The sequence below is a fragment of the Bidens hawaiensis genome, unplaced genomic scaffold (assembly GCF_021521415.1).
Source record: "Bidens hawaiensis isolate Kalapana, Puna unplaced genomic scaffold, B.hawaiensis_p1.1 tig00049273_1, whole genome shotgun sequence".
NCBI classification, from domain to species: Eukaryota; Viridiplantae; Streptophyta; class Magnoliopsida; order Asterales; family Asteraceae; genus Bidens; species Bidens hawaiensis.
This window is the reverse complement of record NW_027498833.1, coordinates 85,539-99,149: the sequence shown is the minus strand read 5'-3', so window position 1 is coordinate 99,149 and position 13,611 is coordinate 85,539. Positions and strand designations below refer to the sequence as shown.

The window sequence follows — 13,611 nt, the reverse complement described above, 5'->3', positions numbered from 1 at the left end:
CATTTTAGCTAAAGGCCCACAATAGTTTTGTAAGTGAGTGTTTGTAAAGCTTGGTAATTCTATGATGGCCCACATTGTATTAAAGAAAGTAATGTTTTTAACTTTGACTTCTTTGTTTGTGATAACTATTTGAATGTTACCAATAACATAACATTATGTTTTCTAGCCATTCATGCACCGGCTATTACAAGTGAGAACCATTTTTTTTAAGGTTACATTATGTTAATATGTTACTATTATGCTAATATGCTATTTATTTCTTTAAAGTTATAATTTATTAATTGCATTCATTTTTATTTATTAGGAAGTATGAAAAAATATCATGTTAATATGCCACTTGTTTCTTTAAAGTTTAAATTTATGAATTACATTCATTTTATTTATTAGGAAGTATGAAAAAATATCAAAAGGATGATTTCCACGCGAAAATTTAGTGGTTTAATTAATTGAAAGGTGGTGGTGGTGGTGGTGGTGGTGGGTGGGGGTTGGGGGTTAAAGGAAAAAATGAGGGGGTAAAAGTAGAATTTTTTTAAATAATTGATGTCACACCCTTATTAGTTGTAACTTGTAAGCATGTTGTAAGCATGACTATGTTTAAGAGTCATCCTTAGACTTAGACTATGGTGTATGGATCTGGATTCGATGTTTTATGTAATATTAGTGAGTAACTAGTGCCTACTAAATTAATGATGATTTTACTTTTGGTCCCTAACTTTGTAAAATTATACCACTAGTTCAAACTTTTACATAAGCATAACACAAATGGTCCCATATATACATGGATAGAAGTTAATTTTCCGTTAACTATGTGTGAAACAACAAATGCCCATCTATTTAAAAAAATGAAAAAGCTAAACACCCATTTATTGGATGTTAAGTTTTATATTATGAGCTTATGGGCCCATTACCCTAAATACTCAATGGGCTCGTGGGCTCATAAAATAAAACCCAACGTCCTGTATTATTAAGACTACCCGATCGGCTGATCCCCACACCGATCCCACTCTTGAACAGATCTATACCTCTAACTGACCAATGTTCCACCGGAAAATTGACCGCCGCTAGAAAAATTGTCCGCCACTAGTAATTTTAGCCGTTTCACACATACTTTACAAAAATAGTTAACATCCATCAATGTTAGGGTTCAATAGTGTTATGCTTATGTAAAAGTTAGGACCAGTGGTGTAATTTCCCAAAGTTAGGACCATTCTGTAATTTATTCTTATAAATATACATAGCCAGAGTTTTAAAAATCAACTATTCGAATTAGTCATATATGAAAAAGGTCTCTTGTTTTTCCACAAGGACCACATTAAATCTTGTGTTCATATGAATGTTTCTTGCTTTCTATTATTGCGGATTTTCAAACAAATTCAATGTGAATTGGGGCAGGGGCGGAACCAAGTGGGGTCAAGATCGAGTTCTGACTAATATGTCTATGCTCTGGTTTCACCACTGTACCTTGATCTAGATTTATGTACACGCTTTCCTTTTTTGCTTCTAGCCTTTTGTTAATTAGACGCTTTATTCAAGTTTGCTTTCATTTTAAAACACAATAATAGTGCAAAAATAAAAATTTGGAACTCAATACGGACAAATATAGAAACTCAATAGTGTTTTTACGGGGTTGGGCTAGGAGGGTCACCTAACGCCTTCTTTTTTCTTCTCATCAGAGTTCTTTCACAAAGACGTTTTCCAATTATCGTAGTTGATATGCTCAATTTATCAGGGAATATTATTTTTGTGACAAAAGTCTAGCACTTGTAGCTGCAGCAATCATATCATGCTTTGAAGATTGAGACTTTGAGTCAACAGTACGTAACCAAAAGGCTTCCATCCACATATCTCATACCATTAAGTCATATCATAATTTCTTTAGCTAATGGGAAAGCAAGTACATTTGAGAAGATTTTCTAGCTAATTATGATCGACACGAAATTAACGAAAAAGAAAGTTGAAAAGTTTGTATAGCATTGATCCTTTTTATACTAGACAAACAAAGTACCATTTATGTTTCAGACTTCAAATCTTTAGGCTACCTGTTGTGGCGGGGCTTTAAACGTCAAGTTAAAATGTCATGTTATTGCTGCATAGGCAGTGGGGCTTTAACTAGAGATGCACAAACCGGTTTTTTTATTTCCCACACTAACCGGTTTTTTAAAAACCGGACCGGTTTTAAAACCGGTTTTTTGAATTAATAATACGGACCGGTTAGAACCGGTTTTTAACCGGTTTTTTTAACCGTTTTTTTTTTTAATTTTCGCGATTTAAAATACGAACGTTTGTTTTTTTTTTATATTTTGTAAATAATGAAGATCATTAAAAATACAAATATTAAAATTTCATTTAAAATTCAACATTAAAAATACAAACATTAAATGTTGTTTTTAACGAACTAATACAAGCGATTACAAACTTAGGGATATTGTCTTCGTACAAACAAACAAATCATTAATACATGACTAATTTTCTTCGCTACCCGATCCCGAGCTATTTCTTAGGTACTCGTCGTAGGCGGCTTCTTCATCGGTCATTGCTTGAGTATATCCTTCATTGACCTCGTCTTCATACAAGCCCGCTTCATACTCCATTTCCCCCTCGAGTGAGCGTTGATGTTGTGCCCTATCTAAAGAGTCCAAGTAATCCTTGTAGCAAATCGACATCTCTATAGCTGGTGCAGTGAGTCGAGTCCTCCTAATCGATATAACCCTGCCAGAAACAGAAAAAGTAGACTCCGAAGCTACCGTGGAAGCTTGGACCGTTAGTAAATCTTTGGCCATGGCGGCGAGGATCGGAAACTCATCCTCCTTACCTCTCCACCAAGCCAGCAAATCAAGACTTCTAAATTCATCCGGAGTCATGTGTTTCACAAAGTTGCTACCACTGTACCTTCTAAGTTCACTACTTGGGGTGTTTACTTTTTGACGTTTACCGGCGTCTTCCCAAATCATGTAGTACATCCCCATTTCAAGGTCGGTTTGGGATTGGGATTGGGCAGCAACTCTCAACGAGTCATGAATTTGGGAAGACGACCCGTATCTTGTTAAGTAAACATCATACATATTTGAGAAGGTAGGGTTGAAAGTATTCCTTAAAGTTTGGCTAAAAAAAGGGTTTTCAGCGGTGTTTAACCCAAACTCATCACAAATTTTTTCTATTAAAGATTCAACACCACCAACATTGATGCAAGGGTTTAACGCAGCAGCACAAGTAAAAACAGCGGGTAGTTCTTGAAAATATTTTCTAAATTTTTCTTTCATTTTTACACCAATATCAAAATAAGGTGCACCCCTACAATCAAGCTCACTCAACTTTGTGCACATGGCAACAATTTTTGGTAAAGTAATGGGGCTTGTTGGATAGTAAACCCCTGATAAACTAGTCGTGCAAGATTTAAAAATTTGAAGGACCTCCGTAACGGTCTCAATCAATAACCAGTTTGAAGGATGATATGCTACACATTTACCCCTACTTGCCATAATTTGATGAAACGCAATCAAAGATTCTTTTTGTTGGATGGCTTTTTCAAACATGTTATAAGTGGAATTCCATCTTGTAGGACAATCCCAATTTGGCCCCAACCATTGACAATTAGCATCGTCGCAAAATTTTTTGTATCTTGAAAATGTTTTATTGTTGCTAAAAACATCTCGTAACACTCTTTTAAAATTGTTTCTTTGTGTTTCAATCACTTTTAACCCATCTTGCACGGCCAAGTTGATAATATGTGCAACGCATCGACTATGAAAAAACGCTCCATCACAAATAGGTTTATACTTTAATTTTAAATGCTCAACCGCGGCCGTATTGTTGGACGCGTTATCAAACGAAATTGAAAGGATTTTATCTTGAATTTTGAATTTTCGAATGATTTTATCCAAGATTAAAAAAATATTTCTACCCGTGTGCGGGTAATCGAACAAATGAAAAGCAATGGTTCGTTTCATCATTTGCCACGACTCAGGGTCTACCCAATGAGCCGTGACACAAATGTATGAGTCGGGCGAACCATGAGGTACCGACCAAACATCCGTTGTTAAGTTTACACCGTTTTTTAAATTTTCAAAGTATGAAATTAGTTCGGATTTAGCGTTTTTCCATGCTTTGAGACAATCTCTTCTAAGGGTCGAACGACTTACGTGTTGGTAGCGTGGTTGAACAAACTGTTGCATCATCTCAGTGAATTCTGGGTTGTCGAAGTGGTTAAAAGGAAGTGTTTGTTTAATCACAAAGTTTGAAAATTGTTGACATGCCGCATCAATGTCGTACGTAAACACCGTTCCTTGATTCGTCATCTCCGGTTGCGAACTACTTCCCGCTTCGTTCTTCAAACCTTTGCAATAGCGCTTTTGTATATGCGCTTTCAAAGTCGAATTGGCATCTTTGGCGTAGAACTTCGCACAATGCTTGCATCGAGCTCTTTGGACACCACTAGACATTTTGCGTAAGTCGAAATGTTGCCAAATTTCTTGGTTTCGTTTCGTGGGGATGACCCGAATGACTGTTTCTTGGTGTTAGAGGCACCCATGTTGACGGATGAAGTAGCACTTTGGGAGGCCATGGTAATCGAGTTTGAAATAAACGTTTAGAATGTTTTTAGCGAGTTTTGGAAGTGTGAGATAACCGAAATAAACGTTTAGAGTGTTTTTAGCGAGTTTTGGAAGTGTGAGATAACCTTTACCCAACCTAAACTATATATAGATGTTTGTGGTGTTAAAATGGTAAAAAAAACAAAAAAAAAGGGTCAAAAAACCAACGGCTATATGACCGTTATCCAACGGTAAAAAAAAAATAGTTTAAAAACCGGTTAACCGGTTTTTTTAAACAAACCGGTTTGTTTAAAAACCGGTTAACCGGTTTGTTTAAAAAAAACCGGTTTTTAACCCTAACCGGTTCGGTTTTTTTTCTAACCGGTTTTTCTAGCTTGATGTTGTAACCGATACACTAACCGTCGGGTTTAAAACCGGTTTGACCGGTTTTAAAAAAAACCGGTTTCCGGTTTTAACCGGAAAACCGGTTCGCTAACCGGTATTTTTGAACATCTCTAGCTTTAACTAACACAGTCCTTTAACACGCGTTGTGGTTTAAAGCCCAGTTACCACATTATTATTTCCTTGTTTACCGCTCTCTCTCTCTCTCTATATATATCTGGTTCGTTCCCTACATTAATCAAGCTAGCTTCTGAAAAAACCATAAACAAAATCTTTGATTTAAGCCCCTTCCATTTTCTCCCCAAAATCTTCAAACACTAGTAAGTCATTATGCTCTTCTCATCGTTATGTAAAGAAGCAGTATTAGTTATTGCACTTCTAATACAGATGAATGCAGTTGTATCTAGTTCAAATTTATCTACAGATCATCTTGCATTACTCGCAATCAAATCCAAGATTACAAACGACCCTCAACAAGTTTTCAACTCTTGGAATGATTCTCTTCCTTTTTGCCAGTGGCAAGGAGTGACATGTGGTCGTCGACACCAAAGAGTCACAATCTTGAATCTAACAGACAAGGGTTTAGTGGGTTCTTTATCTCCTTATCTTGGCAACTTGAGCTTCATTAGGTACATCCTCTTAGGCTACAATCAACTTCATGGAAGTATTCCTCCTGAAATCGGTCATTTATCTCGGTTACAAGTACTATTCCTTAGAAAAAATTCTTTGACTGGAGAAATCCCGGCAAACATATCAAGTTGCTCAAAACTATCCGTCATTAACTTAGCTATAAATATGTTATATGGGAAAATTCCTATATTTAGTTCTTTGTTTATGATGAAATCGTTAGTCTTAAGGAAAAATAACTTCACCGGTGGGATCCCACCATCCATTGGCAATCTCACATCTCTCAAACGACTCTATCTATCTGAGTCTCCATTAGGAGGGAGCATTCCTGATTCCTTTTATCAGTTGGAGAACTTGCGAGAATTAGTACTCGCAGATAGTGGCCTTGTTGGAACCTATCCAATGTTCTTATTTAATCTTACAATGTTAGAACTCCTAAATTTTCCATTCAATCAACTTCATGGCAGTCTACCTTCGAATTTATGTTTGGCACAACCCCTTCTACGGACGCTAGAATTAGCAAACAATCACTTCAATGGATTCCTTCCACCCTCAATATCAAATTGTTCAAAGTTGGAAAGTTTAGATGTTTCTAATAATAGTTTTAAGGGGCAAATAGATATTGATTTTGGAAGACTACAATATCTTTGGTCACTAATTCTTGGTCTCAACAATTTGGGAAGCAAAGATCTTGATGGCATGAATTTTTTTCATTCCTTGTCCAACTGTAGCAACTTGGAACTTTTGGAATTTTCCAGTATCCAATTAGGAGGGGTGTTACCGAACTCGCTTGGGAATTTCTCATCTAAATTAGGGTACCTAGGGCTAGAAGCAACCTATATCTCAGGTCATGTCCCTTCTTCAATAGGCAATTTGTTTGGCTTAAGTACACTCAATCTGCGTTCAAACTACTTCACAGGCATGATTCCTGAAAGCATAGGGAAGCTTCAAGACTTGGGCAATCTATATCTTGGATACAATGAGTTCTCCGGAACGATTCCTCGATCTGTTGGAAACTTGTCATTCATGACCAAGTTAGAATTATGTGAAAACAGTTTGGAAGGCACTATACCCTCTACTTTTGGGGTTAGTAAATGGTTAATATTTCTGGACCTTCACAGAAATAATCTTAGTGGAAGTGTACCCAAGGAGCTATTCCAACTTTCTTCACTTTCCATTATACTAGATCTGAGTCAAAACAATTTATCTGGAATGCTTCCACAAGAGATTGGCAACCTAAAACTCTTAGGTTCACTTGATCTTTCTGAAAATCGTTTCTCGGGTGAACTTCCAAGTGGTTTAGGAAGCTGCGTCAGCCTTCAAAACCTAAACCTTTCTGGTAACTTATTTTATGGATCGGTGTCAGAAGCATTTACTTCATTGAAAGGTCTCGAATATGTTGACTTGTCACGGAATAACTTTTCTGGACATATTCCAACATATTTTCAACAACTTCTCTTGACGTATCTTGACATTTCATATAATAAATTTGAGGGAGATGTACCTGTTAAAGGTGCTTTCTCCAACACAAGTGCAATATCCATCATTGGGAACACTAGACTTTGTGGGGGAATACCTGAGCTTCACCTACCCAGATGCACAAGCACAACTAGCAACTCTGAAAGACGTACTAGAAAGCTTTCTGTTCATGCTGTTGTAGCAATCTCACTATGTTCTGTTGTTGCAGGTTTAAGTATGTTGTCCTTTATTTTGTTTTACTTCTGTGTCAAAAGGAAGAGAGATAAACCATCAGAATCAAGACTAGCTGAATGTTTTGAGAAGATCTCATATGGTAAACTTTTTAAAGCAACCGAAGGGTTCTCTTCAAAAAATTTGATTGGTACAGGTAGCTTTGCTTCTGTTTACAAAGGAGTTCTTGATGAAAATGGCTTCATTGTGGCAATCAAAGTACTAAACCTTCAGCATCGAGGAGGTTCTAAGAGTTTTATGGCTGAGTGTGAGGCCTTGAGAAATATTCGTCATCGCAACCTGTTGAAGGTCATAACCTCTTGCTCGTATTGATTTCCAAGGGAATGATTTCAAAGCTTTGGTGTACGATTTCATGCCCAACGGGAGTCTAGAGAGCTGGCTGTATTCAATAGACCATCAGTTAGATCTTGTTCAAAGAATCAATATAATCAAAGATGTGGCTTGTGCTCTTGATTATCTACACCGTGGTTGTGGAAATGTTATTGTTCATTGTGATTTGAAACCGAGCAACATATTATTGGACGCTGATATGGTTGCTCATGTTGGAGATTTTGGGCTTGCAAAAGTACTTTCCTTTGAAGAAGGATCAAACGCAAACATGAGTAGCTCAAGTATCATAAGAGGAACCATTGGGTATGCACCTCCAGGTAATTTATGATAACTAGTCATTAATTAGATTTTCTAGTCTTATATTAATATACAATACAATCACTCTTGAGTTGTAGAATATGGGCTTGGAAATGAAGTCTCAACTAGTGGCGACATATATAGTTATGGGATTCTATTGTTAGAGATGTCGACAGGGAAAAAACCTACTGATCCAATGTTTGAAGGAGGGCCAGGCCTACATTCCTATGCCATGAGTGCCTTAGCTAATGGTTCGGTGCTTCAGATTTTGGATCCAATGCTTCTAAATGAGGATGCCAATGAAGATGGTTTACTTTCACTGGTAAAAATTGGAGTACAATGCTCTTATGAGTCTCCACAAGATCGGATGGATATTTGGACTGCTGTTCACAAGCTCTTTGCGATAACAATACAACTAGATCTTGATTTGTTAAACTCCTACAACGTAGGTGGTGCGACCGAAAAGGCTGGCTAGTTTGTGGTGGTTTAATTGAATATGTTAATATTGTATTGAATTGATGTTCCGGTGTGTGCAACATTACTTTCTTATATCTTTTGTTATATATAGTATATTGAAACATAATCGCATGATTGACATCCTGATCATATTTTTGTGTGTATCCTGTTGTAATATCTTTTGAAAAACCAACTCTAGTTTTTTTTTGTTAAGCTTTCTTATAATTAGCTAATTAATAGCGATAAAAGTAGAATTTGTTGGCCTCTCTTTATACCATAACACTACAACATTTGTTTCCTATCCAGACAACAATTTTTGAAGTTTTCCCGACGACATGTCGTCGATATAACTTTAAAAATATTGTTCCGACGATAAGTTGTCGGGATAAATGTTGTCGGCAGGAAAAATCTTTTCTGTATTAACTTTAAAAATCTTTTCTGTAGAAATTGTCGTTGGTGTTGATTTAGCACCAACAAATGATCAACACCTCAAATAGAAGAAAACAAAGCTGAGAGCTTACAAAACAAAACGAAGGGGAAACAAATAAAGTGTATATCTGTATATCCCATTTCCACTTAAGTTAAAGGAGATCACATCTTAAACATTTTGAAGGGTAGCCATAATACTCTGCAACAACTGATGGACAACGTCTTTGATATTCATCCACTGAGCATGATACTCCAATATTCACAATTGAAGCCATACATTCCTCTGTTTTTTGTGCATTTGGTGTGTTAGTTTGCATAGCAATTGCATCATCTTGATGATAATTTATAAGGTCACCATCAATAACATCTATCACATGGTTCGGCAAGGCCATGTATGCAAACTTATGAAGACTAAGGCCGTTGTTAAACACGTCGTCTGTTGGTCTTTTCCCTATCATGACCTCCAACAATATTACTCCAAAGCTGTAGACGTCTCCACTGCATGTCATCTGACTCCCGAGACCATACTCTGCAACAAAGAAGCATTTAATATGAGAAAGGTGCATACCCAATGGTTCCTCTAAATTTTATTGAGCTGCTTTGATTTGAGTCCGTTCCAAGAAATTTGCATAAACCAAAGTCTCCAACATGGGCCACCATGTCTTCATCAAGTAGAATATTGCTAGGCTTCAAATCTCCATGGACAATAGTCATTTGGCAGTGATTATGAAGATAATCGAGTGCACATGCAACATCGATAAGAATATTTATTCTTTGGATAAGGTGTAGCCGATGTGTACGTGTACTTGAATGAAACCAATCATTTAAACTCCCATTGGGCATGTACTCATAAACCAAAGCTTTAAAATCATTGCCTTGAAAATCAACACTTGAACATGAAGTTATTATCTTTAAAAGATTTCGGTGTCGTATATTCCACCATGCTTCACACACCGCATCAAAGCTTCTGTAAGCTCCTTGAATTTGAAGATGTAACACTTTGATTGCAACAAATTCATCATCATTATCAAGGATTCCTTTATAAACAGAGCTAAAGCCGCCCTGACCAATTAAATTAGTCTCAGAGAATCCATTCGTAACCCTGGATAGTTGATTGTATGAAACTTTCAAGATTTTTTCGTTCATCAATGATTGAGACCTTTGGTTCTTGTATTTCTTCTTACGCCAAATATGCACTAAACATAATATGGTGAAAAGTGTTGATGCAAGCAAGATTCACATCACGAGCACATGAAACCTTTTTTTATGTTTCTTTGTCTCCTTGCAATTTGATAACTCAAGTTCAACCAAGCCACCACAAAGCCTACTATTCCCTAAAACCGAGAAAGCACTTGCATTGGCAAACACTCCTAAAACTGGCACTTCACCTACAAAATCATTAAAAGATAGGTTCAAATATTCTAACGAAAAATGTTCCAAGTATTGTGGTACTTGACCAGATAAGTTATTACGAGAAAGATCAAGTTCAGACACTCCTCTCAATGAACTTAGTGATGGTGGGATCATGCCTTGAAATAAGTTGTCATTTAGGTATAAGAACAAAAGGCTAGTGCAACCACCGAGGCTGGTAGGAATGCTACCTGATAATCTATTGTGGGATAAATCCAAATAACTCAGCTTTCTGAGTTCTCCAACCTCTGTTGGAAGTGAACCAGATAACATGTTCTGGGAAAGAACTAATGATATTGACAAAGATGGAAGTTGAAGAAGCTGTTTAGTTATTTTTCCACTAAGTTTATTGTCATTAAAATATAAGTTAGATAGTTGATGACAATTCCCCAGACTTAATGGTATATGTCCTTCTAACCTGTTGGAATCTAAATAAAGTTTAATCAGCAAGGATAAGTTTCCTATGGTGTCTGGGATTGGTCCTGTAAATTGGTTGCTATATAGACCCGCAACTCGTACCTTTTGAAGCATACCAAAGGTTGAGGGGATTTTTCCATTGAATTTGTTATCTCCTAAATGTAAAACGGTCAAGCCAACTAGATTACCTATACTTAAAGGTAGGTTTCTATATAACTTATTTGTTGATAAATCTAAGTAATCTAGTTGATCAGAAAGATTACCAATTGATTTTGGGAGCATTCCTTGAAATTTGCAGTTACGAAGATTCAACCACCTTAATTGGCTGCAATTACTAAGAGAAACAATAGCTTCTCCATGCCCATTGAGGTTGTTATTGTCAAGGCTTAATACAGAAAGATCTCTTAGTTTTGAAAAGTCAACTGTCAACCTCCCACTAAATTCGTTTCCACCCATTTCAAGAAACGTTAATTTCGAACAGTTAGATATGGAGGGTGGAACAAGTCCAGTCAGGTTGTTATCCCTCAACTGAAGTTTGATAAGATGAGGAAGCATTGCACCGATGGCTAGAGGAATACTACCTGTATGTTGATTCACAGCTGAGGAAAACTCATCTAGGAGCGAGAGGTTATAAATGAAGTGAGGAATGGATCCATGTAAGTTACACCTACCAGAGTCAAATCCCCTTAAGGTTTTCCAATTTCCTAAGGCATGTGGAATGCTCCCACCCAACACATTGTCAAAAATAGAAAATCTTTCCATTGATGTAATATTCCCCAGGAAAGGTGGGATTCCACCTGTTAACTTATTCTTACACAATAAAAGATCAGTTAGTTTCGTGAGGAAGCCGATTTCTTTCGATATACTTCCAACTAGCATGTTGTCACAAAGAGTAAGCCGTTCGAGGTTAGAACAACCTGACAAATTGGTTGGAATGAATCCATTGAATTTGTTACTGCCAAGATTGAGGAGACGTAGTCTGGACAAACGCCCGAATTCACGAGGGATGCTTCCTTCAAAACTGTTGTTAAAGAGCGAAAACTCACGAAGGAAACTGAGGTTCCCTACATGAGGAGATAATGAGCCTTTCAGGCCTCGTGAGCTCAGCTCTAGACGAGTCACTCTTCTATGTCGCTTCCCACATAAAACACCACTCCAATCACAAAAACAGAAAGAGGCATCCAGGAGGTTAGAGCTCCATATGGATCTTGGGTGATCATCTTCTTAAATGACAATAAAGCCATGTGATTAGTCTCATTTCCGTCAAAGGAAGCCGAGATGCTGACGATAGTAAAAAGCATGATAAACCATGAAAAGAGGAAAGTAATATGAAAGGAAGATGGTAAGCAAGTTATCGATTTCATTTTTGGAACTTAACTTAAGATCACAGTTAATTATACATGCATGCTGCCCTTTTATCCTCAGTCTTGTGCATTTTATGGATTGAGTGCATTAATTAAGCCAGTCAACCTGGATTTGTTAGACGACTTTATTGTTGCTTGCCATCTTCTCTGCTTTTTTTACTAGCCCCAGGCTCCACTTGTTATTTAAATACATGTAATTTTGTCTATTCAAGCCAAAAGTCTTTTGTTGCAATATATAATGTGGAATGATTCTAGAAGTCAATATATCTAATTTTGTCTATTCAAGCCAAAAGTCTTTTGTTGCAATATATAATTTGGAATGATTCAAGAAGTTTTCTGGCCTTTGGTGTAAAAGATTACAAATAGTTTAACAGATTAACTGAACACATGAAACTATATAATATCAAGTATAAGCAATAACTACTTACAGTTATGATATTTTGTAAAAATTTCTTGTTGAAACAGGTTATATATTCTAGCTTTAATAAACGAAGATGCCGATATGGTGTAACTACTTGTCTACTTTTAACTGTTCAACCACAAAAATACTTTCAGGTGAGTTAGAAAACACAATACAGGTTATATTAATCTCGCTAACTACAAAAAGGTTGTTACATTAAGTCATGTCACAATAAATTCAACGTACAATAATCACAATTTCAAATCGATGACAATTCAGAAGAATATGTAACATTTAAAGGCACGTTCGTTTCACAGAATGGAATGAAATTGGAATTGGAATTTGCATAAGATTTAAAATTGAATGGAATTGGATTTGGAATCTGAACATTCCAATAGGAATTGGAATTGGAATTGGAAAGAATTGAAATCCAATTCCATTCTTGATGTGTTTGTTTGACAAATGAATCGTTTTTTTTTTCTTTTTTTTAATGAGGATAACGGCGGAAACATTTTAGTTTTTTTAGATTTTTTGTTTTTTATTTATATTTTGCGTTATTATTTTTTTGAATTTTTTTAGGGGTTTTCTATTAAGATCAAAAACCCCTCAAAAAATATTCAAAAATAATAATAAAAAGTTCATAACTCAAACTATAAATAAAAAAAAAACTAAAATGTTTTAATCGTTGTCCCCGTTCAAAAAAAAAATACTCGAGAAAGATTACAATGAATTTGCTTGAAACCCTCCATATTTTGGAAGGATTTGGTATCCCTTTATTTAAAGGAATTTGAAGGAATTGAATTTCAATTCCAATTCCTTGAACCGAACACATCAAAATGAAATTAAAATTCCAATTCCAACGAAACGAACACGTCATGTAATAAGATTTTAATTCAAGTTCCTTTGAATTCCCATTAATTATGTGAACAAACGCGCTTGTGGTTCTCAAAAGTGCAACAGAATGTAATTAACAAGGATGTACTTTAATCGCGAGTAAACCCTTGCAAACAGATGACAACATCAAGAACACATATTCAGGAAGATTAATAATGAATCATGACGCGATGAAACTTAAAAGACTTACGTATATAGACAATGGATTTTCCGGACGACGGTGTAGTAACTTTGTTATTCTTTAAAAAAAAGTACAAAACTAATATTTCTTATTTCTAGTACATCTTTTTTTAACCAATTATTTTTGTTCAAATATACATGCAAATATGTCAAAAAAATAAAAAAT

General features: G+C 36.0%; 2 pseudogenes; one reads left to right on the top strand and one right to left on the bottom strand.

The window, feature by feature from the left end:
- The first annotated feature begins 5,261 nt into the window (after window positions 1-5,261).
- Window positions 5,262-8,370, top strand: LOC143597958 (receptor kinase-like protein Xa21; annotated as a pseudogene).
- A 579-nt stretch (window positions 8,371-8,949) lies between these two features.
- On the bottom strand, window positions 8,950-11,971 carry LOC143597957 (uncharacterized; annotated as a pseudogene).
- Window positions 11,972-13,611: the final 1,640 nt, after the last annotated feature.